The sequence below is a fragment of the Pan troglodytes genome, chromosome Y, assembly GCF_028858775.2.
Source record: "Pan troglodytes isolate AG18354 chromosome Y, NHGRI_mPanTro3-v2.0_pri, whole genome shotgun sequence".
Classification (NCBI taxonomy): Eukaryota; Metazoa; Chordata; class Mammalia; order Primates; family Hominidae; genus Pan; species Pan troglodytes.
Window position 1 is genome coordinate 19,626,220 of NC_072422.2, and position 26,344 is coordinate 19,652,563.

The following is a 26,344-nucleotide window of genomic DNA, read 5'->3' on the forward strand; positions in this document are numbered from 1 at the left end:
GGAACTGCAAGGCTCAGGTCAGGGCTCTAAAACCCTCAAGTCTCAGGAATCCACCTCTGAGCACCAACAATAGTTATTTCACTTCCTAACACTGGCTCCCTCTTTCCTCTTCTCTCTCTCTCTCCATCTCTCTCATTATCTTACTCTCTCTTCCTCATGTGGCTCCAGTCTGGGAGACCCTTTGCCAATTCCAACTGGAACATCCAACAAACAACACTAATTCAGCCATCTGGTAAGATCTACCTCTTCCTGGCTTTCTCCTTGTACTGGAGAAAGTCTGGCCTGCTGTCCATTTCCTTGAAAGACCAATGGGACTAAGCTAGAGGAAATCTTGGGGACACACAGTGCTTTCTCAGCATAACTGTCCTCTTTCAGAAAGAGGATTCAGGGTTTCTGTCTATTGTCTGGGGACATCTAGAAGAAAACAGATCATTTTCAAAGTAGCTTTATAGCAAATCCAGCTTCCCAGAAATTCTAATAGTTAAATATGTGAATGTACAAATATATCATTCACTTGTACCCATGGAAAAGAATATATCATTCACTTGTACCCATGGAAAAGGTTTAATGTTACTGCCATTTACAGGAAAAACAAACAAACAAAAAATAACAGGTTTTACATTAAATTTAAAAATTGCTAAAAGTTACATTATAACACATAATTGAAGGTGCTAAACATAAATTTTCATGCAAGCCGTATAAAACTGGTTTGGCCAGACACAGAGCTAGCTTGAAAAGTTATTTCTTTTCATACCCCATTGACACCTGTAATGCCAGGAAGACAGAACCGTTCACTCCCTTGAAAGGGAGGTGAATCCAGGGAGCCAAGAGGTCTAGCACAGCGGATGCCTTCCCCATGGAGCCCAGCAAGCTAAAATCTACTGCCTTGAAATTATTGCTGCCAGCACAGTAGTCTTAAGTCAACCTGAAGTGCTTGAGATTGGTGGGGACAGGGACGTCAAACAGTACTGAGGCTTGAGTAGGTGGTTTTCCCTTCAGAGTGTAAACAAAGCCACTGGGAAGTCACTGCACCTCAGCAAAGCTACTGTAGCCAGATTGCCTCCCTAGATTCCTCCTCTCTGGTCAGGGCATCTCTGAATGAATGGCAGCAGCCCCAGTTAGGGGTTTGTAGATAAAACTCCCATCTCCCTGAAACAGAGCACCTGGGGGATAGGGTGCCTGTAGGCACAGCTCCAGCAGACTTAAACCTTCCTACCTGCTGGCTCTGAAGAGAGGTGCAGATTTCCAACAGACTACTTCCTCAAGTGGGTCCATGAAGCCCATGCCTCTTGACTGGGAGACTCCTCCCTGCAGGGATCCACAGACACTTCATACAGGAGTGCTCTGGCTGGCACCTGGCAGGTGCCCCTGTGGGAGGAAACTTTCAGAGGAAGGAATAGGCAGCAATCTTTGCTTTTCTGCACCCTCTGATAGTGAAACACAGGCAAAAATGGTCAGAAGTGGACCTCCAGCAAAGTCCAGCACACCTGCAGCAGCGGAGCCTGACTGTTAGAAGGGAAACTCATAACAGAAACGCACAGTATCAACATCTACTAAAAGGATTTCCACACACGCACACATAAAAAAACTATTCAAAAGTAACCAACATCAAAGAACAAAGGCACATAAATGCACGAAGATGTAAAAAAACAGCACAAAATGGCTGAAAATTCCAAAAACAAGAAAGTCTCTTCTCCTTCAAAGGATCACAACTCCTCATCAGCAAGAAAACAAAACTGAATAGAAAATGTGTTTTAGGAATAGACAGAAGTAGGCTTCAGAATGTGGGTAATAAAAACTCTTCTGAGAAAAGGAGAATGTTCTAACCCAATGCCAGGAAGCTAAGAACCTCAAAAAAAGGTCAGGGAAATTGATAACTGGAATAACTAGTTTAGAGAAAAACATAAATCAAAAATACAGCAAAAAGACTGCGGAAAGATACACAATTATCACTTGCCAAATTGATCAAGTGGAAGAAAGATATCAAAGACTGAAGATCAACTTTTTGAAATAAAGCATAAAGAAAATGTCAGAGAAAAAGGAATGAAAAGGAACAAACAACATGTCCAAGAAATACAGGCCTATATGAAAAGACGAAACCTACTTGGTTTGCTTGTTTGTTTGTTTGAGATGGAGTCTTGCTTGCCCTGTCATCCAAGCTGGAGTGCATGTGTGCAATCTCAGCTCACTGCAACCTCCTCCTCTCGGATTCAAGGGATTCTCCTGCCTCAGCCTCCTGCGTAGCTGAGATTACAGGCACACACCACCACCCCTGGTTAATTTTTGTATTTTTAGTAGAATGAGGTTTCAGCCTGTTTTTCATGTTGGTCTCAAGCTCCTGATCTCATGATCTGCCCACCTTGGCCTCCCAAAGTGCTGGGATTACAGGCATGAACCAACGTGCCTCGCTTAAACATGGCTCTTCCTTTTGGCTCAGATATAACTATAAAGTTTCTTGCTCTCTCAACACTAACCTCCATTACCTTTGCCATAAACATACTCCCTAAGGTATAAATCTTGCTGTATCAGAAACATACAATCTTTGGTCTCTTATCCATCTCTAACCAACAGTAGTGGAGCTTACTATGAGCAGAGAGGGGCTTCTCATGGATTCACTGTTCATAACAAGAGCTTTGATGTCACATTTCAGCTAAAGTACCAGCTTCACAGTCAATTGTGACCTGATAAAGGGGAAGAGTGAGCCCTTTTTAGTTGTTTCAGAGAATCATGGTAGTATAGTAGCCCACACATGGCTATATGCCCAGTAAACAAGTCTTATTTTTAGTTATTCTGTAGGTCTATGTGTGTTACTTCAGTTAAATGCTGATATTCGGCCAGGCATGGTGACTCACGCCTGTAATCCCAGCACTTTGGGAGGCCGAGGCGGGTGGATGACGAGGTCAGGAAATCAAGACCATCCTGGCTAACACTGTGAAACCCCGTCTCCGATAAAAATACAAAAAAATTAGCCAGGCGTGGTGGCAGGTTCCTGTTGTCCCAGCTAATCAGAAGGCCGAGGCAGGAGAATAGTGTGAACCTGGGAGGCAGAGCTTGCAGTGAGCCAGATAATGCCACTGCACTCCAGCCTGGGCAACAGAGCGAGACTCCATCTCAAAAAAAAAAAAAAAAAGAAAAATAAATAAAGCTGATATTCATACACTCATATAGATGAATAGGTAGGCAAAAAGGAATGTTATGGTGCTTTTTTATTTTCAAGGGTTCTTGAAGCTCTTGTGATTAACAGTGGCAGGAAATTCATCACTTTTTAAAGTAATTCTCTTTGGAGACGGTGGGGTTGGGAGGAGTTCACTTAGGAACAGATAAGTAACTAATAAGTTTGGCACTCAGCTGTTCCATGCAATAGATGTGGAATTTTAAAATAAGATTTGAAAGGGATGGACATTTTGTTACCATACAGATTTGTGACATGGCAGATCAGGAGAGATTCTGAAGCCTGAGGACGCCATTTTACAGAGGTTCTGACAGTTCTCTGCTTATTTTTAGAATCAATGATTTAGGAAGCTTCCAGAACTTAAGTAATTGGAAAGAACCTGAGAGATTTCCTTTTGTAGTTCTGCATTCCAGGACTGGCATAAACGAAAGGCAGGTGTTTATAGAAGAACAGCTGCATTATGCAGGAAGGACAGTGACTACCCTTACTTTGTAACAAGTGCAAAAGATGCCACAAATGTGGCAGCAGCCTTTGAGGATGGGGTTCAAAAAATTCTTGCGACTGCGGATATGTCAGATCACTTGATGAACACAGGCATGTTCAACCTTCACCAAAAGCCCAAGCCTAGCACATCTTGTTATTGAATGTTAGAGTTAAGGCAGATGCATTCTAACCAATTCACACATATACACAAAATCAACATGGACATGGAGAAGACAATTAGTGTTTGTAGCAGTGTATTACTTACTAATAAGATTCAACAAGTGTATAGTCCTGTGTCATTAGTTGGTGGGAGATGGGACATATCCACTCATGGAAGAATATATTTTCTCAATAATGAAACCTTACACTTATAAATTGTAATGGTTGTCTAAAAACCAATGGTTTCTTTGATTTACACATGCAAATTAGAGAGCTAATAAATGAGAGGACCAAGACTTTAATTATAATTAAGATAAGAAACTTGACTATTCTAGAATTTATACTTGAAATTTTTTCCTGGAAAAATGGGAAACTAATTTTTGTATGTACATGATTTTTATGCAATTAACATTGTATTCTTGGTGAAAGAAAATGATTTCCTAAGACAATAATGTTGGATATGAAAGATTAGAATCTAACATATTTCCAATGCATTCTTATTTAATTTACTTATTTATCCTTTTCAAAATGACTTAACCTTTTTTATTTCCATTCCACATAGTATTAGAATTATTCTTACTAGTAATTACTCTTCATTTGTGTGTCATTAATAAACTTATACCACCACAGGTCATGTTTCACAGCCCCAGGAGGAGGGATGGCCAACAGTGGCACAAGAGTTGCCTCATACACTGTCACACATCCAGCTAAATTCAAGCTGTCCATGAATAAAAAGCATTTCCATAGACAACGTTCAGTTTTCAGATAAAGACCAACTACTGAACTTGGAGAAAAGACAAATCTGCATTTGATAACTGATTTAAGAAATATAATATGTGTTCAGAGGATACAAAATTACAATTCCACTAATGGGATAGCTAATATTTGTGTTACTTTCTTCACTCTTGTGGAAAGTCTCCTAGTTGAAGTTAAGCCATTGCTTTTGAACACAAGACACAAGCTAACTTTATCACTCTCAGAGGAAATACTAAGAAGGATTGTACTTTGTCAGAGGGTAAATAAAGATGTCTTTATTAGCCCATGTATTTGCTTAGTGCCTCCTCTATTACTGAACATCGTTTAGTGATTCTCTCTCAAGGAATTTTGTGTTTGTTTAAAAAAATATTTGCTGCAGAGATCAGACTTGATAAAGCAAATTGTGTCCTCTTATGGATGTTAATTTTCCATGCAGCTGGTGACTATCTGATTCTACGGAAGTTAACTGAAGCTTGGAATGAAGGTGGATGAGACCTGCAACTGGGGAGTGATGGGGATATCAAAGGACATGCTGGGTGAGGGGAGGTGGCTGTCATATAGGGGGTGGAGTTCTGAAAAATTACATCAAAACATTTCTCTTCCTGGCCCCACCCAATGTAGCCATTGGGAAAGATTTTATAAAAAATACAATAGAAAATGCTAGGAGAACAAAGCAGGTGGTGAGTGTGGCAGCAGGAGCAGTGAGAAGCAGCTGCAGAGCCACCCTGGACAGAAGGACCATAGACGATACTTCATAGTTTGAAGGAAGGGTGGTTCCCAGTGGTACAGAAGTTGCTCCATACAGTCTGTCATATATACAGCTAGATTCAAGCTATGAATAGAAAGCTTTTCCATAGAGAGAGTTCGGTTTATAGAAAAGGCTAACTACCGAACTTGGAGAATAGAGAAATGTGCATTTAATAACTTATGTAACAATTACAATGTGCTGAGTAGAGGATACAAAATTATAATTCCATTCCAATTAAATAAATATTTTGTTAATTTTCATTCTTTGGGAAAGTTTCCAAGTTGAAGAGAAAACATTCCTACTGCTTCTTATCTTAGAAGAAAACTATTTACGTTTCTGGAAAAACCTAAATTTTCGCTTTTGTATCATGACACCACCATATAAGTTTTCTGACAATAAACGTGTCAGGTAGAGTAGCAAAGTGGTAAGTAGAGTAACGCACCAGTGTGGTACCCAGTGAAAGGTGGTGTCTGGACAGTCAGTGCTTTCTGGATCTCTGGACTGACAACTAGGAAGTGTTGAAGTGACTGAAAAGATAAAGATCACAAGTACAGCATGGTCAAAAGAGAGATTGAGAATATCTATGTCCATGGAAAAGGATGTATTCTGGAAGTTTCCAGGTATAACAAGAGGATGAAACTCCATATCCGCATTTCTTCTGGATCACTCTTGGAGCACTAAAGCAGATAACCAACTTAGTGGTAACATACATGTTCTAACAGGGGACTGATTTTAAGACTGATTTCATTTCATTGCTCTTATGTTAAAGAGCCTTAAAGGGACATCACCTACCAGATCCAAGCCTTGCCAGCTTATCTTTCCCCATGATCAGCTCCTATCTATCAGCTGACAGTTCTACCCATGTGACCCAGTGCTCTTCTTCACACCTTCATGACTGCCGTACTTTTCTCTGCAGCCCACATTGGAGGTCACATTTAATGCTCCACTTTCCTTGCAGCTCCTTCAAAGAATTTGTCACACATGAAATTTGGCACTTAACTTTACTACAAAACACCGAGGACATGGATTGCTATTCCTATTTCACCTTCATTAGCATGGAGAAAAGGCTATTTTCAATGTGCCACTGTCAGGAGCTGAGCCATGTCTTCCTGCTGTCACTCACGCTGCTGCTCTTGGATGGATGATATCCCTCTGGATTATATGCTCATTGAGGGCAGGAACAACTGTATTAAAAAATACATGCTTGCTGAAATTACTCCTAGATTTCTATATGAGTCTTACCTTTTTCTGCACCCATAGATCTGGGATTTAGTTTGTTTCAACATCAGTGCTGTATAACAGGTTAAGACATCATATTAGTTTGAACACTACCAATAGGGGAAATAGAACATAAACAGCTGTGGTGGGCAGCACATTAAATATGAATATTAAACTACCACAACCTTGAACAAACATCTTTATTGTAAAAATCAAATAAACGGTGTAAAAATGAAGGTAGTTATTTCACACAAGGTAAAAAGACAAAACTTAGAATTACTTGCTTAAAGTTAATTCAGAATGGAACAAAATTGTTCAAGTGCTCACCATTAGAACAGGTTGTATAACTTGATTTTCAATGGATATTACCTATTTTACAGTAAGATCTTATTATAGGAACAAGGAGACCATTCCCAGCCTCCTCTGGTGTATCACCTCGTACTCCAAAAACGCTGAGATTACAAGCATGATTCACCATGCCCAGGACAATTCCAAACATTTTATAAAAGTTCTGTGACTTCCTCCACTTTCCGTTCACCCACAAAACAAGCATTACTGAGAATTCCAATATATAGCACAAATAAAGCAACTGCTGTGACCAAAGTACCTACATTGATGTGAGTGTGTATTCATGTTCTGGTCAAATTTTATTTATTTAAATAGAGACCTTTGACACATCTAAAAGGCTGAGTATGAATGTTAATGTAATCCTGGCTTTTCTTTGACAACTCTCCTCCTAAAACCTGCCTTACAGCTTTTTGCAAGGATGAATATCAATGATTTACTCTATGAGGGAAAGGAAATAATCAGCAGGACCACTATTCCTAGCCACTGGCAGAAGCCTACATGCAGCACTTAGCACTGCACACATCTTTCCTTGGCTTCTTGAGTACTACTGTGTATACTGCCTACACATTTTTATAACATCTCTAAATGTATAAATGAATTAATGTGAAGGTATGTGCTATTACATTTCATTCCCAACTGCAGCATATGTTAGTTTTAAATCTATCTACAAAATCTTGACTGTGACATTTGTTTTTGGATTGTTACATTAAAATCAACTACCTGGGACAGTCACCATGGCTCATGCCTGTACACTCAGGGCTTTGGAAAGCAGAGGCAGATAAATCACCTAAGTTCAGGAGTTCAAGATCGGTCTAGCTAACATGGTGAAACCACGTCTCTACTAAAAATACAAAAATTAAGCACGCATGGTGTTGGGGCCTGTAGTCTCAGCTACTCCAGAGACTGAGGCAGGAGAGTCACTTGAGCCCAGGAGGCAAACGTTGCAATGAGTCAAGATCATGACATTGCACCCCGGCCTGGACAACAAAGCAAGACTTAATCACAGCAACAACAAAATCACAAATTAACGAACAAACCAAACAAACAAGTGGCACCATTCTTCTTGAATGACTATTTGATCATAGAAAACTCAATTCCTGCCAGTTCATGATCTTTATTAATAGCACAGCAACTTATTTGAAAGTAGATGGAGGGGGTGGAGCCAAGATGGCTGAATAGGAACAGCTCCAGTCTACAGCTCCCAGTGTGAGTGACGCAGAAGACGGGTGATTTCTGCATTTCCAAGTGACGTACCGGGTTCATCTCACTGGGGAGTGTCATAAAGTGGGTGCAGGACAGTGGATGCAGTACACTGAGTATAAGCCAAAGCAGGGCAAGGCATTACCTCACCCAGGAAGTGCAAGGGGTCAGGAAATTCCCTTTCCTAGTCAAAGAAAGGGGTGACAGATGGCACCTGGAAAATTGTGTCACTCCCATCCTAATACTGTGCTTTTCCAACGGTCTTACCAAACAATACGCCAGGAGATTATATCCTGCACCTGGCTCGGAGGGTCCTACACCCTTGGAGACTCACTCATTGCTAGCACAGCAGTCTGAGATCAAACTGCAAGGCGGCAGCGAGGCTGGAGGAGGGGCACCTACCATTGTGAGGCTTGAGTAGGTAAACAAAGCGGCCAGGAAGCTTGAATTGGGGGGAGCCCACCGCAGCTCAAGGAGGCCTGCCTGCCTCTGTAGACTCCACCTCTAGGGGCAGGGCATTGCCAAACAAAAAGCAGCAGAATCCTCTGCAGACTTAAATGTCCTGGTCTGACAGCTTTCAAGAGAGTAGCGGTTCTCCCAGCACACAGCTTGAGATCTGAGAAAGGACAGACAGCCTCCTCAAGTGGCTCCCTGAACCTCGGGTAGCCTAACTGGGAGGCACCCCCCAGTAAGTGCAGACTGACACCTCGCAAGGCCAGGTACTCCTCTGAGACAAAACTTCCAGAGGAATGATCAGGCAGCAACATTTGCTGTTCACCAATATCCACTGTTCTGCAGCCTCCGCTGCTGATACCCAGGCAAACAGGGTCTGGATTGGACCTCCAACAAACTCCAACATACCTGCATCTGAGGGTCCTGACTGTTAGAAGGAAAAATAACAAACAGAAAGGACATCGATACCAAAACCCCATCATTACATCACCATCATCAAAGACCAAAGGTAGATAAAACCACAGAGATGGGGAAAAAACAGAGCAGAAAAATTGGAAACTCTAAAAATCAGAGTGCCTGTCCTCCTCCAAAGGAACACAGCTACTCACCAGCAATGGGACAAAGCTGGACAGAGAATGACTTTGACGAGTTGAGAGAAGAGGGCTTCAGATGATCTAAGCTAAAGGAGGAAGTTCAAACCCATGGCAAAGAAGTCAAAAGCACTGAGAAAAAAATTAGATGAATGGCTAACTAGAATAACCAAAGCAGAGAAGTCCTTAAAGGACCTGATGGAGCTGAAAACCATGCATGAGAACTACGAGAAGAATGCACTAGCCTCAGTAGCTTATTCAATCAACTAGAAGAAAGGGTATCAGTGATGGAAGATCAAATGAGTGAAATGAAGCGAGAAGAGAAGCTTAGAAAAAAAAGAATAAAAAGAAATGAAAAAAGCCTCCAAGAAATGTGGGACTATGTGAAAAGACCAAATCTACATCTGATTGGTGTACCTGAAAGTGACGGGTAGAATGGAACTTAATTGGAAAATACTCTGCAGGATATTATCCAGGAGAACTTCCCCTATCTAGCAAGGCAGGCCAACATTCAAATTCAGAAAATACAGAGAACGCCACAGAGATACTCCTCAAGAAGAACAACTCAAAGGCACATAATTGTCATATTCACCAAAGTGGAAATGAAAGAAAAAATGTTAAGGTCAGCCAGAGAGAAAGGTTGGGTTACCCACAAACGGAAGCCCATCAGATTAACAGCTGATCTCTCAGCAGAAACTCTACAAGCCAGAAGAGAGTGGGGGCCAATATTCCACATTCTTAAATAAAAGAATTTTCAACCCAGAATTTCATATCCAGCCAAGCTAAGCTTCATAAGTAAAGGAGAAATAAAATCCTTTACAGACAAACAAATGCTGAGATATTTTGTCACCACCAGCCCTGACTAAAAGAGCTCCTCAAGGAGGCACTAAACATGGAAAGGAACAACTGGTATCAGCCACTGAAAAAACATGCCAAATTGTAAAGACCATTGAGGATAGGACAAAACTGCATCAACTAATGCACAAAATAACCAGCTAACATCATAATGACAAGAGCAAATTCACACATAACTATATTAACCTTAAATGTAAAAGGGCTAAATTCTCCAATTAAAAGGCACAGACTGGCAAATTGGATAGAGTCAAGACCCATCAGTATGCTGTATTCAGGAAACCCATCTCACATGCAGAAACACATATGGGCTCAAAATAAATGGATGGAGGAATATCCACCAAGCAAATGAGAAAAAAAAAGGCAGATGTTGCAATCCTAGTCTCTGATAAAACAGACTTTAAACCAACAAAGATCAAAAGATAAAAAGAAGGCCATTACATAATGGTAAAGGGATCAATTCAACAAGAAGAACTAACTATCCTAAATATATATGCACCCAATACAGGAGCACCCAGATTCACAGAGCAAGTCCTTACTGACCTACAAAGAGACTTAGACTCCCAAACAATAATAATGGGAGACTTTAACACCCCACTGTCAACACAAGACAGATCAAAAAGTCAGAAAGTTAACAAGAATATCCAGGAATTGAACTCAGCTCTGCACCAAGCAGACCTAATAGACCTCTACAGAACTCTCCACACCAAATCAACAGAGTATACATTCTTCTCAGCACCACACTGCACTTATTCAAAAATTGACCACATAGTTGGAAGTAAAGCACCCCTCAGCAAATGTGAAACAACAGAAATTATAACAAACTTTCTTGCAGACCACAGTGCAATCAAACTAGAACTCAGGATTAAGAAACTCACTCAGAACTGCTCAACTACATGGAAACTGAAAAACCTGCTCCTGAATGACTACTGGGTACATAACAAAATGAAGGCAGAAATAAAGATGTTCTTTGAAACCGATGAGAAAAAAGACACAACATACCAGAATCTCTGGGACACATTCATAGCAGTGTGTAGAGGGAAATTTATAGCACTGAATGCCCAAAAGAGAAAGCAGGAAACATCTACAATTGACACCCTAACATCGCAATTAAAAGAACTAGAGAAACAAGAGCAAACACATTCAAAAGCCAGCAGAAGGCAAGAAATAACTAAGATCAGAGCAGAACTGAAGGAAATAGAGACACAGAAAACCCTTTGAAAAATCAATGAATACAGGAGCTGGTTTTTTGAAAAGATCAACAAAATTGATAGACTGCTAGCAAAATTAATAAAGAGGAAAAGAGAGAAGAACCAAATAGACACAATAAAAAATGATAAAGGGGATATCACCACTGATCCCACAGAAATATGAACTACCATCAGAGAATACTATAAACATGTCTACGCAAATAAACTAGAAAATCTAGAAGAAACGGATAAATTCCTTGACACATACACCCTCCCAAGACTAAACCAGGGAGAAGCTGAATCTCTGAATAGACGAAAAACAGGCTCTGAAATTGAAGCAATAATTAACAGCTTACCAACCAAGAAAAGTACAGGACCAGATGGATTCACAGTGTAATTCTACCAGACGTACAAGGAAGAGCTGATACCATTCCTTCTGAAATTATTCCAATCAATAGACAAAGAGGGAATCCTCCCTAATTCATTTTATGAGGTCAGCATCATCCTGATACCAAAGTCTGGCAGAGACACAACAAAAAGAGAATTTTAGACCAATATCCTTGATGAATATCGATGCAAAAATCCTCAATAAAATACTAGCAAACCGATTCCAGCAGCACATCAAAAAGCTTATCTACCATGATCAAGTGGGCTTCATCCCTGGGATGAAAGGCTGCTTCAACATACGCAAAACAAGAGACATAATCCAGCATATAAACAGAACCAAAGACAAAAAACATATGATTATCGCAATAGATGCAGAAAAGGCCTTTGACAAAATTCAGCAATGCTTAATGCTAAAAACTCTCAATAAATTAGGTATTGATGAGACGGATCTCAAAATAATAAGAACTATTTATGACAAACCCACAGGCAATATCATACTGAATAGGCAAAAACTGGAAGCATTCCCTTTGAAAACTGGCACAAGACAGGCATGCCCTCTCTCACCACTCCTCTTCAACATTGTGTTGGAAGTTCTGGCCAGGGTGATTAGGCAGGAGAAGGAAATAAAGGGTATTCAATTAGGAAAAGAGGAAGTCAAATTGTCCCTGTTTGCAGATGACATGATTGTATATCTAGAAAACCCCATCCTCTCAGCCAAAAGTCTCCTTAAGATGATAGGCAACTTTGGCAAAGTCTCAGGATACAAAATCAGTGTGCAAAAATCACAAGCATTCTTATACACCAATAACAGACAAACAGAGAGCCACTCATGAGTGAACTCCCATTCACAATTGCTTCAAAGAGAATAAAATACCTAGGAATCCAACTTACAAGGGATGTGAAGGGCCTCTTCAAGGAGAACTACAAACCACTGCATAGTGAAATAAAAGAGAATACAACCAAATGGAAGACCATCCCTTGCTCATGGGTAGGAAGAATCAACATCGTGAAAATGGCCATACTGCCCAAGGTAATTTGTAGATTCAATGCCATCCACATCAAGCTACCTATGACTTTTTTTTTTTTTATTATTATACTTTAAGTTTTAGGGTACATGTGCACATTGTGCAGGTTAGTTACATATGTATACATGTGCCATGCTGGTGCGCTGCACCCACTAACTCGTCATCTAGCATTAGGTATATCTCCCAATGCTATCCCTCCCCCCTCCCCCCTCCCCACCACAGTCCCCAAAGTATGATATTCCCCTTCCTGTGTCCATGTGATCTCATTGTTCAATTCCCACCTATGAGTGAGAATATGCGGTGTTTGGTTTTTTGTTCTTGCGATAGTTTACTGAGAATGATGGTTTCCAATTTCATCCATGTCCCTACAAAGGATATGAACTCATCATTTTTTATGGCTGCATAGTATTCCATGGTGTATATGTGCCACATTTCCTTAATCCAGTCTATCATTGTTGGACATTTGGGTTGGTTCCAAGTCTTTGCTATTGTGAATAATGCCGCAATAAACATACGTGTGCATGTGTCTTTATAGCAGCATGATTTATAGTCATTTGGGACTTTTTTCACAAAATTGGAAAAAACTACTTTAAAGTTCATATGGAACCAAAAATAGCCCGCATTGCCAAGTCAATCCTAAACCCAAAGAACAAAGCTGGAGGCATCACGCTACCTGACTTCAAACTATTCTATAAGGCTACAGTAACCAAAACAGCATGGTACTGGTACCAAAACAGAGATATAGACCAAGGGAAGAGAACAGAGACCTCAGAAATAATGCTGCATGTCTACAACCATCTGAAATTTGACAAACCTGTTTTTTTTTTTTTTTTTAACAGAAACAAGAAATGGGGAAACGATTCCCTTTTTAAGAAGTGGTGCTGGGAAAACTGGCCAGCAATATGTAGAAAGCTGAGACTGGATCCCTTCCTTACATCTTATACAAAAATTAATTCAATATGGATTAAATACTTAAATTGTAGACCTAAAACCATAAAAAACCCTAGAAGAAAATCTAGGCAATAACATTCAGGACATTGGCATGGGCAAGGACTTCATGTCTAAAACAACAAAAGCAATGGCAACAAAAGTCAAAATTGACAAATGGGATCTAATTAAACTAAAGAGCTTCTGCACAGCAAAAGAAACTACCATCAGAGTGAACAGGTAACCTACAGAATGGGAGAAAATTTTTGCCATCTACTCATCTGACAAAGGGCTAATATCCAGAATCTACAATGAACTCAAACAAATTTACAAGAAGAAAACCAACAACCCCATCAAAAAGTGGATGAAGGATATCAGCAGACACTTCTCAAAAGAAGACATTTATGCAGCCAAAAGACACACAAAAAAATGCTCATCATCACTGGTCATCAGAGAAATGCAAATTAAAACCACAACGAGATACCACCTCACACCATTTAGAATGGTGATCATTAAGAAGTCAGGAAACAACAGGTGCTGGAGAGGATGTGGAGAAATGGGAACACTTTTACACTGTTGGTGGGACGGTAAACTAGTTCAACCATTGTGGAAGTAGGGACATAGATGAAGCTGGAAACCATCATTTTCAGCACATTATAACAAGGACAAAAAACCAAATAGCGCATGTTCTCACTCATAGGTGGGAATTGAACAATGAGAACACATGGACATAGGAAGGGGAACATCACACACCGGGGCGTGTTATGGGGTGGGGGAGGGGGAGAGATAGCATTTGGAGATATATCTAATGTTAAATGACCAGTTACTGGGTGCAGCACACCAACATGGCACATGTATACACATGTAACTAACCTGCATGTTGTGCACATGTACCCTAAAACTTAAAATATAATTAAACAAAAAGAATATAGATGGAAACATTTCAGATTAAATTTTTATTAGTTTTCCCTTATGTAGGCTGCTTGTTTGCTATCTTTATGGTTCCCTGATGAAATCAACTATGAACACTAAGAGGGAAAACATGAAAACAATTTGCCTTCACAATATTCTACAAATAACTATTGTAAGGTGTGTTCCTAAATACCTATTCAACTCGCTGTGAAGACTTGCCTGCCAAGGGAGTTGACAGACACAGTTCTTATGAGAAAACGCAGTCTGAAACGTAAGCTGTGCAGCCTAAGTGGGTTACTTGAAAAGGCCAGTTTCCTGACAAAGATCGAATCTTTTTTTCCATCATCAGATTGTTAAAATTATAGAACATGACTTACTTTTATATGTTAATCATAAACATCAGTAAAGAAGTGATTTATTCCATCTTCTTGCCTTATGCCATGAAACATAATAAATCTCATATGTGACATAATTAAGGCAATATTTTTCTTAGAAGTAAAAAACAAAAAGCAACCAGTTCATTGATACAATATTCTTCAAATTAGTCACACTCCATGTATTTCTGATGGAAGACTTGAATACATTAACTGGGTTCAAAATTAGCTTAGTTTTACCAGAAAAAGAATATAAGCATTCTAAGTAAAAAAAGAAAAAAGCTAAAAGTAAAGTAACATCAACCTTGATACGAATCAGATGAACTCTTTGGGGGGTATGAGACTTAGTTTAATCATTAGCTGTTCAACAAAATATTTTCTCCCCTAATAAAACAAAGTAGTCCCATAAATGGAAACTTTTACATTCATACAAATTTTGAAGTGCACAGACTCAGAGCCAGGCATCTGTGTTCCATGTTCTTCTAGTTTGTAAACCCAAACTTTAGTTAATTATCTTTACTAAAAAGGGAAAAAGGTATGCTCTGCAGTAATGAATGCTGGCACAAACCAGTTGTTGGACTTGTCCACACTTTTCAAGTACATGCTGTTCAAAAGCCACATGTTCTCATCTATGAGGTCAAGAGCAGCATGAGCTATGAACTGGTGCAGACAGTGATGGTTGTCATAAATGACAGTGTGAGCAATAACAGATTAATGTATCCTTATGGAATGAAGAATGCCGACATTTCATTCTGTAAATTCTATAGATGGTTTTCTTGCGCAGAAAAAAAAAGTTTGATTTTGCTTTGTTTGTTATTTTCAAGAGACATAAAAGAGATCTGTTTTCACATTATATGGAATTCTTTTTTAAAAAATATAGTTTTAAAATAACACCTCAGTTATGGGTGGAAGTGTATTCTCTTCAAAATTCTTTTGTTGATGTCCTAAGTGACAGTACCGCAGAGTGTGGCCTCATTTGGAAGGATAGGTTACATGTATATATGGTTATTTTAGATTAGGTCATTTTAGGGTAGGGTGAGCCTCTAATAAAACCACTCATGTACTTAGTAAAAAAAGGAACATTTGGATATGCACAAAGGGAGAAAAATGACACAGAAAGACTGGAGTTACACTGCCACAAGCCAGGGAACTTCCAGAAACTGGGAGAGAAACTGAACAGATTCTTACCTTAAGACCTGCATAGGAATCTTGGCACCACTGATATCTTGATTTTAGACAGTGGCCCTCAGAAATGAGGAAATACATTTCTGATGTCCAAAGCCACTACATTTTTGGTACTTTGTTACAACAGTCACAAGAAACAGAGACAGCCTCCTTGCCAAAGAAGCTGTTCCCAATCTTGGGCTGGAGGAGGGTAGCCCATTTTCCCAAAATCCCTCGGACATCTAAAGCATGCTTCACTTCACTCACATTGTCATGACAAACCTACGTGAATCTTTAGATAAATGGATCTTTTCGTGTCTCGATCAAGCAGTGGTTTCTTTTACAATGATGATCAATTCTGAAAGATTAGAAGCAAATTGTGAAAATGCTTTAACAAGGTGAATGGTAGCAGAAGAAAGAATTAAAATCAATATATGCAACAAATTATTTTTATGTCTGCTCCTTTCTCCACCACAGGGCCAGTGGAATGCACAGAAATTATGTACAAGTAGCTGCATCCTAGAAAGCAATACTGCTACAAGTACTCAAAACAAGTTTTAATGAGCAGTGTTCTCATAATATGAGAAAGTAATGCCACAATAATACCTGGCACATAATCCTGTCTACCATATTTTGGTGACAAGTCCTGAATAGTTAAAACGTATCACCCACTTAAACATTATACATTGCAAGTAACTTACAATATCACTTCCTCAAATGTCATTAAAGCTGACTTGTGTGCTTAAGAGAAACAGTGCAAACATGCCAGCAATGTATTAGAAACATAAATTGGAAAGGACTGGGCTCTTCTCATGTCAAAAATCTATGGGCTGGTTTACTCTGAATAATAACATGTTCTCGAGCCAAGCCTGGTTTCTGGAAACATTCTTGACAAAAAAAGGTGTCATCATCTCTGGTGCTGCTTTTGCGCTTCCTGTGCATTGCCAAGGTAGTCACTGGGGATGTAAGCATACATGAATCACCCAGTCAGGAAGTGCTGCTGAGGGTCACTGAGGGTCTTTTTTAACCCCGTAGGTCCTGATGAAAAACATGATTCATGAAAACTGCCTGAATTTTAATGGATGGAACACAATAGGTCCTGATGAAAAATATGATTCATGAAAACTGCCTGAACACTGATGGATGACATTTCAAAGCCACAACTTGCTACAGGTGGACTAGATTTTTAAGTGTTCAAGTGGCAGCAATTCATGATGGGTGACATAATGAACTGAACATCATGGGAAAGTCAGAGGTCATGCTAGTCTGTGCTGAATTAAAGTATAAATAAACAACTCCCAGGATATGCCCTGGTTGACTGCTATCAGTCTCTGGGACTCCAGTGCAAGCCTCATTTAATTGTGCTGGATTTCATTTACCTCCTCTGTCCAGATCTTCCAGTTCTAAAATCATATTACACTATATCGTTACAATGGAATAAAAATTCCTATGAAAACTCAGCTTCCACATGCACTTTGGATTCTGCCTTCCCAGCTCGCAAAAACTCCATTTCAAAAAGTGCATTATCATGGTGGCCAATAATTACAAAGTAGAAGCTCCTAGACATGGTCTTCAATATATGGCTCCTAATGAAGCAAAAAAATAGTGCATATTTTTAGCAGTCAATATTGAAATTCAAAGATGACCAATGGGAAATGTAAAATTCTTCTTTTGTTTTGCTTTCTAACTTAAACCTGAAAGACGCCAGTAAGCTTGTCACCATTTCCCACATACTAGTGAAGATGCATGACTTCTGGAATAAACAAATGATATAATTGTGATATTTCATATAGAACCCTATGTATTTCCATAAGAAAACCAGAAGACCTCTAACATAAAATCACAGACAATATTCTCATGATCTGAAAGTATGGCACATTCAACTGAAAGGACCCTGAGTGTCTGGTGGAGTAAGCTAGGCTTCACTTGGACTGGAGCAGTTAGCACCGGCACTGACACTTAGAAGATTTAACAGAGGTAGATGGTAAGTTAAGGATCATACAGAGTGGTGAGAAGATGAAGGCACTAATTAGCTTGCCTTAGAAATTTCCATAAGGCATCTGTTGGGGGAAACTAAAACCAACTTTCTCTCATGTGACTTACCTAGAAAAGTGAGGCAATGCAGCACTTTGTGCTCTATTTTTTTCTTTCTAACTGAACTATGTGTGTTATAAATATATGTCCGTGCTAATAAAAGAGACTATGATATGCCTCTTGATACACTAATTTATAAGAAAGGAAGTTTTCTATTCTAAAAAAGATGAAAGAAAGGATAGATAAAGGAAAATATTCTGAGGTACTGAGAGATCTTACAAAGAAGTTTAACAGATTGGGACAGGTGTAATGGCTCATGCCTATAATCCCAGCATTTCAGAAGGCTGCGGCAGACAGTCTGTTGGAGTCCAGGAATTTGAGACCAGCCAAGACAACAGCATGAAAGAAGAAACACTTCTCTACAAAAAAATACATCTCTACAGAAATACTAACATTTCTGGGCATTGTGGTGTCTGCCTGTAGTCCCAGCTACTCTGGAGCCTGACAGGAGAGAATTACATGACACAACAGTAAGCTGAAATATCCTGCCTCAAGCAACAACAACAACAACAACAAACAGATTCGCAAAAGAAATAAACTCATGAGAAACGCTGGAAAAATTACAAGTGATTCCTTGGCTTCTAGCACAGATAATTAAAATATAGATGAAAGACGGATGGGAGGGGACATGGATGGATATACTCAATGGTAACCCCACTGTGTGTATTTTTAATTCAAGAGGATTGAAATAAAAAAAAATTTAGGTTCTATGGAGCTCTGCTACTTACTTGCAATGTTACCACAGGGAGCACTTAACCTATTGTTGGCTTTCTTCTTTATGGAATAGTAGTAACTTTGTAGCACCTTACAGTAAAGTACCCAGCACAGTGTCTGACTCACAGGACATGCTCAATTAATATTTTCTAGAATAACATGGGAGGCCAAATGCAAACTGAGAAGTGGTGACTGGTAAAATTCTCAACATGGGGTGGAAATCGAGTAAGTGAGGAGTTAGTCAAACTCCTGGAAGATACATCTGAGGTGGGTTAGAAACCAAGGCTCATCAAGCCTCACTGGACCTTCTCCTGATTCACGTACACAAAACGGAATCAGAAGAAACATGATATGCATGTGCTAATGAATGATGCATTTCATAAATAAAATCAAGGCACAGCTGGCAGCTTTAACTTTAGAAATGGAGGGTTATGACTGCAGAAGGAAAAGCAAATAGAAGACTCTGGGCATGATGAAGTAGGATTTAAAATATCATGTGAGATGGGGGACTATAGCCTTGTTCACTTTCTCACTACCATCTAAGGTGCTCTCACCCTTCAAAGGCAGAGTTAAGTACCTGCAATCAGGGTATCCCACAGAGCCAACAATATTCACTATCTGGTCTTCCAAAGAAAACCTTTGCCCCTGCTTTAGAAAACAGATGAAAAACAGATTGAGGAAGAAAAATTGGGTAACAAAGCCAAGCAAGAATGATACAAAAGCCGTGAAAAACTAGAGGAATTGGCAATAATTCTCCAGAGAAGGTGATGGGAGAAAGGATGGGCAGTGGAAAATTGAATAAAGTAAATAACGATATCATGAATTATTACTGGGCTAAATTTTAGAGCTGAAGTTTGCCAAAAGAAGTGCTTGTTACCTTCTTCTGCACAAGCATTGAAGCAGCAGTGCTAAAAAGAAGGGGGGCAAATGTGTGTGTTTGTGTGTGGGTGGTTTGCATGTGTGTGTGTGTGTGGATGTAGATGTGTCAGTGTGTGTGTAAGGGAGATAACATGCATCCCCACACTCAGCCCTATATGAAAAGCCACAAATGGGTGAGCAGCATGGTGCTAAATCAGCAGGAGGACAGACAGAAGGGAACTCAAAGAACAATTGCATGATGGTGCTGTTATCAACTACACAGATGGGCAGAAGATCAGACGGAGTTTACTTTATATACATTCCATGTTTATCATAAGTTGCCAGTTTGGTTTTCCTTTTGTAAACAGCTGAAGAAGCAAGAAGGCTATAATTTTTCAGTCAATTTTCCAAAGAAAAACTGTCAGGTGAAGTGGGAGAATTGGAAACCCCGGGAGAAAATGACCCCATTGTCACAGAAAGGGAAGGGAATAGCTGCAACACTTAGCAAATACTTGAGGGTATTGGACAAAGGTGAGACACACATTAGGATTCTGCACTGTCCAATCTGTGGAACTTTCTCCAAGGATGCAAATGTACACCTGTGTTGTCCAATATGAAAGCCAGCAAGTATTAGAAATGTGGCTACTGTAACTGTAGAACTGAATTTTAATTAAAGAAGAAGAGCCACATGAGGATAGTGGCTATGTAATAGAAAGCACAGGTTTAGATAGAAGATTCCAAGACAGTGGCATGATCTTGGCTTACTGCAAATTCCACCTCCCAAGTTCAGGAGATTCTCCTGCCTCTGCCCTCCTGAGTAGCTGGGATTAATGGCACGCACCATCATGCCAGGGTAAATTTTGTAATTCTAGTAGGGACAGGGTTTTGCCATACTGCCCAAGCTGGTCTTGAACTCCTGGCCTCAAGAGATCTGCAGACCTCAGCCTCCCAAAGTGCTGAGATTACAGTCATGAGCCACCATGCTCAGCCCAATTTCAACTTTTTAAAATAAAATTTCTGTGATATCTCCATATTTCCTTCACCAACAAAACAAGTGTTACTTAGAATTCCAATACATAATGCAAATAAAGCAACAGCCATGACTGACATACCTGCATTGGCATGAATGTGTATTCATGGTCTTCTCGATTTTCCTATTGCTTTAAATAGGGGCTTTTGAAGAATCTCCAAGGAACACTTGTCCCAGAGGCCCTGAGGACGTACCTACATAGAATTAGATAATAGATTAAATTGGGTAATGGAGGACAAGAGGAGAATCTAAGATAGTTTTCAAATGTCTAGCTGAGAGGAACAAACAGATTGTGACCTCTCTTCTAAGATGCCCTCATCCAAATCTCTAAAACTTGTGAGTATGTGAGGGCTCATGGCAAAGAGAAATTAAGGTTGTTCAGCAGCTGACCTTAAGATAGGAAGATTGCCGAGGATCATGCAGCTTGATCAATGCCATTGGAACGACCTTAAATGTAGAAGATGGAAGCAAAAGAGGAAAGTCAGGGGGAAGTGACAGAAGAAGGATAAAAGCAATGTGATGTTGATGGCTTTGAAAACAGAGGAAGGGGCTATGGCTAAGGAATGCAGCAGGCCCCTAGAAGCTAGAAAGTACAGGGAAACAAATTATCCTCTAGAGCCTCCAAGAGGAACACAGTCCTGTGCACACTTAGATTTTAGCTGAACAAGACCTGTATTGGACTCCTATGTTACAGAAGTGTAAGATGATACACTTGTATTAAGCCACTAAATTTGTAATAATTTGTTACAGTGGCCTATTGTTCCACCTTCACTAGAGTTTTGTCATTTACTTTTTTCCCCCAAATCCACCTTGACTGTATCCACTTCAGAGTTACTACTGTTTCTGTCATCATCTCTGGAATGTTCTCCCTGATTCTGCCTGCAGCCTCTACCTATTTTTTAAAATTCAACTAAGTTTCTCCTCCTCCTCAATTATTTCCAACAAAAGCCTACATGTTCTCCACGTGCTAAGAAGTCCTGTCACTCATACTGCTTCTTAAAGACTTTAAGTTTTTCACAGCCAGTGATCAAAACTCATTGTACACTTTTTCAATGTCATGTACAAAGGTGTCACTGATCAAATTTTGTCCTCACAGGGCTTAGATAGTTTTTCAGGCTTACATTTCCAGCATACAACTCTGGACTCAGGGTAGATTCCTCACTGCCCCCAGAAGGTCTTGGATTTTTGTTTGTTTGTTTTATTTGTTTTTTATTCCTTTGCTCATTTTCCCTCCCCTGCAAAGCTCTTCTTTTAGTGCACCACGCAAATCCTATGCATCAAGGTCCTGATGAGTTTACACTTTTTCTGAGAGATGATCTGGATCACTTCCATCTTCAACCACCTCCCCTTTAAACTCTTTACTCAGTTTATAATGTGATCTTAGCTCTCGCTCAATTCTCTAGCTGTAACATTTTCATTATTGCTTCTGAGAGGTTTGGTTCCTTTTCTTTTTAATTACATGTAAGCGTCATGAGGTCAGGCTCATCTATCCTCACAACACACAACGGTGGCTACTCAGAAAAAATTAGCTCTGCGGATCTCAATTCTGAGACATCTTGCTTCCAAGAGGACATCTGACAATGTCTGGAGACATTTTTGGTTGTCTCGCTTGGGGGAGAAGGTGCTATTGACAAAATAGAGACCGAGGACACAGCTAAATCTACAATGCCCAGGACAGCCCCCAAAACATCTGCTGGCTCCAAAAGGCAACAGTGGCTTCATTAAGAAACCCTGGGTCAGGTGAATGTTCGACTGTCAACCGCGAAAGCAGACTCCAAAGAGGGCAGACACTTGCAAGTGGAAGTGCTTAGAGCATGGATGAGCCGGTCAGGACGTGGCAGATCTGATCTGGCTACCCCAGGGAGGAGTGGAGATATGGCACCAGCCTGCGCCGTCACGCAGGGCCAGTGAAGTCCCACAGGGACTCAAAACACCTGTTTCGACTCACTCCATCCCCTACCTGCAGCGAGAGGCCGACGAGGGAAAGACAATCTAAGTCCAGCTGTGGAGTCCCGCGCTCCACTGCTTCAGCCACATTTCCCCGGGGGCAGTTCTTTGGATACCCTGGATGTGCTTTCCCGAGATATGGGTGGAGATTCTGGCGGGTGCTAGGCAACAAAGTGCATGCACCATGTCTCTTCAGACAGGAAGACTGTACTTTGTAGGTCTCCAGGAGGGGCAGGATGGGGTGTGAGGGCTGTAATCTCGCGGTCCTGCCTCACTGCTTTCCATCCCTAGTCTTTGGGTCCCAGCCCTCCAAGCGCCTTTGAATTGTGCCTAGGTCACGGTCCTCATCCATGCCTCAGAACCACGAAGAGAGGAGGCTTGCATGTTTGATAGAAAACCTATTTGGGACTGTGAGATTGAGAGTGTTAAGCACCCTTGCTCCTCACCTGGGACAGAGGCAGGTCTCTGAGGCCAGGGATTCCCCCTCATCTTGGCCTTGCAGCCGGGGCTGGGCAGTCAACTCGGCCCATAGCGGGGCCAGCGAGGCGGCTTGGGAGGCAGCTAGTGACTGGAGGAAGCTGGCGCCTGATGACTCAGGAATGCACAACTGCCCCTCATCGGGGACAAGTAGAAATGAAGCCTTGTTGATATTCCTTAATACCCCTTTCCCTGCTAGGCCACTCAGGGTGTCCCCAGAGACCAGTGATCTTTTTTCCGTCGTTCACCTTTCCTCTATTCCCCAGGTAACCCGTAACCATTTTGTCTTCTAGTCCAGCTTTCTCCCCATGTCTGACGTGTTGAGTCAAGATGAGCTGCACAGAAAGCTACACAGAATGTTGAAGGATTGGGGTGTACAGGGTACACTCAAGTATCGGATTTACGTTCATTTGCTCCATAACTTTTAAAAGTGTAACCTGTAAAAAGTAGTTCACATTTAAATTCATCCAATGTTTGGGTTTCAAAAGTCTATCCTGAAATATTACGATCTCTTTGAAACCATTGAGAAAATGTTGCATTTGAGTCGACCTAAAGGAGAATGTTCAAATAATTAATTGAACCAACAATAAAATAGCCGAAAGCATTTATATAATGAACACATTTTAGTAAAATTAGGCCTGTTTTATAAACCTGGCTTACAGGTTCCTAAACTAACAAGTGGGTTAGTAATACATTTCGATGAGGGACATTCACACCATGTAGAAAACACTAGTGTGCTGTTTTAATAGTTTGAGGAATGAACATTTTCATCTTTAAACTATGCAATGTGACTGAATATTTAACTCGAGCAGCAAATATCTGTAGATATACTTTATATTTTGATTAACAGCTAGAAATAGGATTAGCTCAACATATTTTTATTGCAATATGCATTTAAAAAGCATATTTTACTTTTAAGATATGTAGATATATCCAGTGTATATGTCATTTTTAAACTTATGGTGTTTAATCTATTTTATGGTGTTTAAACATTTTAAACTATATGGTGTGAGCATTTCTCTGTTTCCTTAGAAGTTTCTTGAAATCCTCATTGTTAGAGGTAACAGACTTATCTTTGGATATTTTTGTAACATACAAACAGTCCCTTGCTGTCGAATATTTTGGTTATATTTTCCAACAGTCCACAGAAGTGTGATGAACTGGCAGAATTTTTTCTCATACTTCGTATCTCAAGTGTAAGCTTCTGAAATCACCTTCTAGGAAAGTTAAGAGTCTGCAAATGGGTCTGGCTAACCATCAGTTTCACTTGGAAGCTGAGGAAAGAAACATTTTTCTAGAACGCACTGGCCTTCTTGTCTATGGGGTAAGAGTTTTGCAGGGGAAGTTTCCTAACTTCTGGATGTGGATCTAGAAACATTATGGAAATAAAAGGAAGATTTCCAATGAATGTAACACATCTGTGTATATCTCTACTGAGAAAATCCTACTGATTTTTTTTTACCTTAACTGACTGACTGACTTCCTTCCTTCCTTCTTTTCTTTCTCCTTCCTTTCTTCCTTTCTCCTTTCCTCTTTCTCCCTTCCTCCCGTCTTTCCTTCCTTCCTTCTTTTCTTTCTTATTTTTTTTCCTTTCTTTCTTCCTTCCTTCCTCCCTTGCAAGACACAAATTCAAAACCAGCTAGTTTATGAGTTGATGCACCCTGTATTGAATGGAGAATAGTAGCTTCAGTCCATTTCAATGCAAGGGAACTCCCTCTTACTAAAAGCCTCTAACTCTTTAGTGGCCGATCACCAACAAAGATGTGGCTATGAGTCTTCGCTTTCTATTTTCTTTCCAGAAATTGGTTTGGCAAAATAAAAGTTAATGTACTTCCTGTTCAGTTTTGAACATTTTTTATGTCTCTTCTACTTTATTTTATGATTTTTTGGTTATAATTTAGGTTCTAGGGAACAAGTTCACAAAGTGAAGATTTGTTACATATGTATACACATGCCATGTTGGTGTGCTGCACTCATTAACTCATCATTTACACTAGGTATCTCTCCTGATGCTATCCTTCCCCCTCCCCCCACCACATGACAGGCTTCAGTGTGTGATGTTCCCTTTCCTGTGTCCAAGTGTTCTCATTGTTCGATTCCCACCTATTAGTGAGAACATGTGGTATTTGGTTTTTTGTCCTTGTGACAGTTTGCTGAGAAGGATGGTTTCTGGCTTCATCCATGTCCCTACAAAGGACATGAACTCATCCTTTTTTATGGCTGCATAGTATTCCATAGTGTATATGTGCCACATTTTCTTATTCCAGTCTATCACTGATGGACATTTAGGTTGGTTCCAAGTCTTTGCTATTGTGAATAGTGCCTCAATAAACATATGTTGCATGTGTCTTTATAGCAGCATGATTTACAAACCTCTGGGTGTATACCTAGTAATAGGATGGCTGGGTCAAATGGTATTTCTAGTTCTAGATCCTTGAGGAATCACCACACTGTCTTCCACAATGGTTGAACCAGCTTACAGTCCCACCAGCAGTGTAAAAGTATTCCTATATCTCCACATCCTCTCCAGCACCAGTTGTTTCCTGACTTTGTAATGATTGCCATTCTAACTGGTGTGAGATATTATCTCATTATGGTTTCATTTTGCATTTTTCTGATGGCCAGTGATGATGAGCATTTTTTCATGTGTCTGTTGGCTGTATAAATGTCTTCTTCTGAGAAATGTCTGTTCATATCCTTTGACCAATTTTGATGGGGTTGTTTGTTTTTTTTCTTGTAAATTTCTTTGTGTTCTTTGTAGATTCTGGATATTAGCCCTGTGTCAGATGAGTAGATTGCAAAAATTTTCTCCCCTTCTGTAGGTTGCCTGTTCACTATGATGGTAGTTTCTTTTGCTGTGCAGAAGCTCTTTAATTAGATCCCATTTGTCACTTATGGCTTTTGTTGCCACTGCTTTTGGTGTTGTAGACATGCCCATGTCCTGAGTGGTATTGCCTAGGTTTTCTTCTAGGGTTTTTATGGTTTTAGGTCTAACATTTAAGTCTTTAATCCATCTTGAATTAATTTTTGTATAAGGTGTAAGGAAGGGATCCAGTTTCAGCTTTCTACATATGGCTAGCCAGTTTTCCTAGCACAATTTATAAACTAGGGAATCTTTTCCCCATTTTTTGTTTTTGTCAGGTTTGTCAAAGATCAGATGGTTGTGGGTGTGTGGTATTATTTCTGAGGACTCTGTTGTGTTCCATTGGTCTGTATATCTGTTTTGGTACCAGTACTATACTATTTTGGTACCAGTGCCATACTGT

At 40.0% G+C, this 26,344-nt stretch overlaps 1 pseudogene; it reads left to right on the top strand.

The window, feature by feature from the left end:
- The first annotated feature begins 1,273 nt into the window (after positions 1-1,273).
- On the top strand, positions 1,274-3,816 carry LOC112208049 (ras-related protein Rab-9A-like; annotated as a pseudogene).
- Positions 3,817-26,344: the final 22,528 nt, after the last annotated feature.